At 36.0% G+C, this 5,756-nt stretch overlaps 1 long non-coding RNA gene across 3 annotated transcripts in view; it reads left to right on the top strand.

The window, feature by feature from the left end:
• The window catches only part of LOC109395286 (uncharacterized), a 312,899-nt gene extending 307,491 nt beyond the window's left edge, over window positions 1-5,408 (top strand). For all 3 annotated transcript variants that reach the window (XR_002126615.1, XR_002126614.1, XR_002126613.1), the window contains 3 exons: window positions 1,948-2,035; window positions 2,473-2,557; window positions 5,310-5,408. This is a non-coding gene — a long non-coding RNA (uncharacterized LOC109395286). The remainder of the gene's footprint in view (window positions 1-1,947; window positions 2,036-2,472; window positions 2,558-5,309) is intronic.
• The last annotated feature ends 348 nt before the right edge of the window (window positions 5,409-5,756 follow it).

The following is a 5,756-nucleotide window of genomic DNA, read 5'->3' as shown; positions in this document are numbered from 1 at the left end:
AGACTTCGGTGAGAAAAGCTGACCTATCCTAGGATGAAATGCAAACAGAGCTGGTACGCTGTTCAGAAGCTCTCCCTCCAAGTGAATCTATACCCTGGAGTAAGGCAAAGGTTTTTCTGTTTCTGTTGAACTCAGTTTCTCGTGGTTAATGGTTGCTACTTTTTGTAAGTATCATTGTGGAGGTTCCAGGCTCCTTTGTACTTTTTCCAGAACAAGAATCCCTTTGTTACACAGTCAAGGTAGTAAGGAAATACTGACTCTTTGCATATTACATACCTCTTTTCTTGCTGGATCCAACTGATTTAATCCTCATTCTTTCCCAAACCATCCTTAATTCATAGCTTTCTAATCTAATTGTGGTGTGCTTTCTCAAGAGTGAAACAAAGCTTTGAATATAAAAGTGTAAAAGTTGACTGGCATACAGGAAGCCTTGTTTAGCATATAGTTCATTTATATTGAAGAAATGACAGACATTCGATTTTAAATATATATATATATATGTATAAAATCATGTTTTTATATCAGAATCAGGGTCTTCTATATTTTTAAAAATTTTAATTCTTTAAAAAAGAAACCCTGGTTTTATTAACAATATAGCTTGAAAGGAAGTTGTACATTAGCTTCATTGTTTGTATTTTAAAAAGGAAGATAAACTGTCATCCTGAGCAAATTGATTGCTTTCAAAAGTGAAAGTAGTCTCTTTAGCCAGCTGCACACGCAACAACTTGTAACTGGCAGCCTCTTTCTCTTTTGTTTCATTGAGTATGTCAAAAGCAAATTTGCTTCCAATTTCTTCCTCCTTAATAGTTGATCTCTGTTATACATCTGTTGTAAGTGAACATTTAGTGGGTTTAAGATTGTTTTTAAATTGCAAAAAAAAAAGTTGACTCCTCAAATAATCTAAGTGCATCTTTTGTTTTAGTTTAATCTTTCTTATTCTGTCATGCCATTTTCATGTCTTTGTTCTTTAGTCAACCTAGTCACATTTTCATTTTTCATAAAATATTTGTTTTTTTAATGTGAGGGGTGTGTGGTAGAAAGATTATAAATATCAATTTGTAATTTTACTTTGCCTGAAAAGAACATGAAAACTATAGCGTTCTTTGCCTGTCTCCTCCCTCCTCTATTTCCTCTTGGTCAGTTTTTCCTGAATAGAAAAGAATTAATTCTACCTAAGCTAGCTGGCTTTGGTGCCAGAAGCCTCTGCATTGCGTGTGTGAGAGACACTCCCACACTGGGGTCTGGTATCTTGGTGGCAATATCACAGGTGGATAAAGCATGATGTGTCACATGGCACCAATGAATTATACTTAGAGCAGCAGTTGCTGGATATGCCTCTTTTGTTGAGGTGATTGGAACTTTCTACAAAAACAAGGGCTGCAGAGGGACAGAGAAAAGACATCAAGAAAACTGAAAAGCCACAGGGAAACCAAAGACTAGCTGTCTCCCCTGCTTCATGATGTCGGAGTGAATGCCAAAGGGTAGATTTGAATTTTTCTTTTTCTTTCTCCCCTTCCTTCCTTCCTTCCTTCCTTCCTTCCTTCCTTCCTTCCTTCCTTCCTTCCTTCCTTCCTTCCAAGTTGTTCAGTTGAATTGATCTATCCCCTTGGGACAAAGGAGTTCTGCTGAGATTCTGTATAAGAGGTACATCTTTAAAAAAACAAGGAGGGTGGAGGGCAGGAAATCTTTCTGTCGGTGTCGTTCTGCTGACATTTTGGTGTTCAAACCCATAGTCAGGCAAAACTCAAATACATTTTCCCTTTTGCAAGCAGCTGCACAGTGAGTTTCCTTCCATTGGTAAAGGGAACAATGAAATAGAAGCAATCCCCGTGTCTAAAACTTGGGCAATGAAAGAACGTTGGAATGGAAGCCAAAAATCCTGCTGTGGTGGAAGGGGGATAGACTCATGAATCCACCACAATAGAATATTTCACTTCTTTTTAACAGCCCCATCAGCAGAGAGAAATAATGACTCCTGAATCATTTCAGAATGAAAAAATTGAAACGATGTCTCAATGATGCTACATTGTGCCAGGTAATGATTGCCCAACTTGATTATACCTCAACCATTCTTAATTATTGATAGCCTATCTCTTAATCATCTTTAGCAAATGAGCAGTTTGGTAGAAAACATTGGAATTTGGGAGTATTCTGAGACTTCACATTCCTATTTGATTATTTTTCTGGTAAAATTGCTCTCAAGGTTCGTTGGTAGCCAGGGAAATTCCAGGAAGAATGTGAAAGTTACTTATTTTCAGAACCTTTATATCATGTGTCTTTCGGGAAATGAAGCAAACATAATGCCTCCCAGTGTTTTTCTAGAGTTACTTTTATTTCAGTTTCTGGTGTTTCTTTTTACTGTCATTCTGGCATTAATTTTAATTTAGCTTTACAAAAGAATTGGGTGACAAAAAGAAACCAGCCAAAAAAAGCAAAAAATCCTGATCCGCTTAAAATAATTTTATTTTCCAGACACAGGTGGATGGTTTGAAGATATTGGCCTAGCAAGATGGCAACAGGTTTAAAAAATAAGATTCATAAGAAGTTACCTTTTCAGGTAATAGTATTTTTCTATAATTTCCCCAAACCTTCCATTCTCAAGTATTGCAAATTTTTAGGGCATGTTTGAGTGATTTAATTGTGAAAAATAGCTGCATTTTAAAGTTGATTTTTTAAAATAGCAACTAGTTTTATATTCATAACCAATGAGTAGAACATTCATGACATTCAATTCTATTAAGTTCAGGAAATTTTTTGGAAGTTATTACTTAACGGTGCTTACTTCTTTCAACAATAGGCAAAACTCATTTGAAATCATCAGGCACTGTTCTAAACTCTGTGCTGTCTTCAGTAACTGGATTTCAAAATATAAGTATTTGAGAATTGTCTTTAAAAAGCCTACCATGCCCTCTAATTTCTGGAAGATAAGGCTTATTATATGTTGTATAATAACAATCTTGATGCTTTAATTTTAGTCTTATATTGTTAATGCTATATGGCATTTTATGGAATTATCTTTATGCATGTCTGGTAACTAAGATTTGAGCTTAGCTATCATGATATGTGTAGGTAGTTTCCTTTTTGTGTTATTGAAGGACTTTGTGACAATATTTTAAATAACAAAATGATATATTTGCTTGACAAATTACCTTACTCTGCTTTTACTTTTGTTAATGGGCATTAGCCTATATTTTCCAACTTAATTATTAGTATTACTATCTAAGAGACCCCCACAGAATCTTGCTTAATAAAGCAAACCAAAAGTTCTTCTGAAAAGAACCCTTATTTTTCTCCTCAACACAAACAAGGTTTTTGAAGGAGGTATTCAATTAATATTTTAGAAAAACTCTATTCCCAAACAAACCATTCTTCTACTGGGTCAGTATTTGACTTTCTTTCTTTTTTTTTCCCCTGCAGTGTGCGCATCTTCTGATTTCTTTTATTTTTTGAAATTAAACCTGTATTGTTTAGAAGCTAACACTACAGACCATTTGGAATGAATGATTTCTTTCTGTCCTATACCTCTCCCCATGAAAAGATACAGAGATGCTTCCCAATTGAAACAGCATTGAGCTCTTTTCTGTGGACTTTGAGGGTACAAATTGATGAAGGTGGTGCTACTTAAATGACTAAATTTAGCATTTTGACAAATCTTTGTCCATTGCTAATAAATATTGCATTATATCTTTTTAAAAAAACTTGATAATAACGATTAGTTCTCATCACTTTTGGAGCCTGGGCCTATTTTCCATTGTAATAAGAGCTCCCATGTCTCATGTGTTCCAGCAATCCGTAACAGTGTTCAAAGTGCCCATCCACAAATACATCTGGCCACATGCCTTTGCCAGAGAGATCAAAGGAAACTAAGAAGCTTGGACTTTATTTTAAAAACCTTTTATTTTAGAAAAAAATGGACATTTTAAAAGAAAGATCATTTTGAGGTGATTGGTTTGGATCCCACTTACTTCCACCTGCTATTGTTGTTTCTTTGGATCTAAAAGTCAAGCCACAAGCTGCAACTAAATTCTGAGTTTTGGCAACCTTCACATTACCCGTGGGCTCCAAGCAATTGTACCCACAGACGGCTCAGTCATGATGAAATAGGCAGACAATGAAGTTTCTATGAATGATTTCATCTCAGTCCCTATTTGTCCTACTGTTGGCTTCCTGTATTCTTGCTTTCTCGTTAGGTTGTGTACATAAGGGCCTCCTTTTTTCTCTGAATAATTCTCAAATTCTTCTCCATCTTGTTTTTTATTAGCAGAACCCTCAGATTCTTAAGAAAGGAGTGAATATTCATATGTTGAGGCAAATGAGATAGTATTTGTGAGAGCCAAGATCGACACGCATTGATAACAAAAATTGAAAAGGTCTCTTTTTAGGTCCTGCAAAGGGATGGGGGCATATGTTTTCCCCAACATCTAGGGAGGGGGATTATCTTATTTTCCATCATGTGTCCTTGAAGTGCTTATGATTAAGACTATGGTTGCAATAAAATTCACAAAAGGAGCAATTAATGAAAGTTTATCATCTTGGATGTTCTACTTTTATATGCAAAACATTGGTTTTGAAGAAAGGATGTTACATTGACAAATGGAATCCTTTTTTTGAGAAAGACTCAGGAACAGATTCATTCCCATATCTTCAAACAGTTTTAAGGGGAACAATTATACAGCTTCTTTTCTGGTACAAATTTTATAAAATATGTCCATATTTGCTCACTTTTGGTGTTTGGACCAATAATGGGAGTGGGTGGAAGTAAAAATACAAACTTTTCCTGATGATGAATCTTCCAATTTAATATAGCTGGAAATCTCTAGAATAGTTGTTAGAAAATATGTACAAGCCTGTTGGTGCTTGTAGTTTGTTTCAGCTGCTTACCAGAATGCACATGGAAAGGGAAAATTTCACCATCTTTTATCATGTAATTACAGATATTTAAAAGGACGAACTTGCATTTGGGCTTCCATGTGTTTTTCTCCCTGCCCCCCTCTCTCTTTCCCTACAATTTCAAGAATTTCCTTTATTCTGCTGATTTGCCATATGATATCACTTTGCCCAGATTGTGTGTTAAGGACTGAATAAATGAGTCTTTCATAATATTAAACAGTGAAATGATGAAGTTTACCTAAAGTCCACTGTATCTGCAGAGTTTGTGAAAACAAAGGGAGGTAGGTGAGGAAGAACACAGAAAATGCCGATTCACTTCTGCTCTTTAAGACCAGGATGAAATCTTTCAATTCCTGGCATAAAATAATAGAGTGGCATAATCTTTGGCTGGACTAATGTTTTTAATGTTTTATTTCCAGACATGTCAAACCCCTAAACGAGAGAAGATACTGAGGCCTGTTGCCACAAACCCGTAGATCCGAACTTGTGGTGATAGTCCGCACAAGCTTGTGTCTACAGGTATGTGTCTGTTAGGCAATCTCACAGACCCAGGGCTTTGCCCTTGTGCCACTCAATATCTCTTCCAAGTCCTTTACTCCTTCTCTTCCCTTTAGTTTCCTTTAAGAGTGGTGGAAATGAAAGAGGGGGTGATATGGAGGAAGGAGACCTTTTGTTCTGCAATGGATGAGGTTCTTCAATGATTAATTTATAGGCTTGTCCTCAATTCCCTTATCTCATAACTACTCTCAGCTCCCAAAAGAGACTGGGCCTGCAGGTGAGGCAGCAAGAGTTTGGGTGACTCAGACAACTTATTGTGGAGTGATGAGGAAATAGATACATAAACAAGGGTTTGTTTTGTTTTCTGT

This window comes from Hipposideros armiger, unplaced genomic scaffold, assembly GCF_001890085.2.
Source record: "Hipposideros armiger isolate ML-2016 unplaced genomic scaffold, ASM189008v1 scaffold_463, whole genome shotgun sequence".
Lineage (NCBI taxonomy): Eukaryota > Metazoa > Chordata > Mammalia > Chiroptera > Hipposideridae > Hipposideros > Hipposideros armiger.
This window is presented reverse-complemented; position numbering and strand designations above follow the sequence as displayed.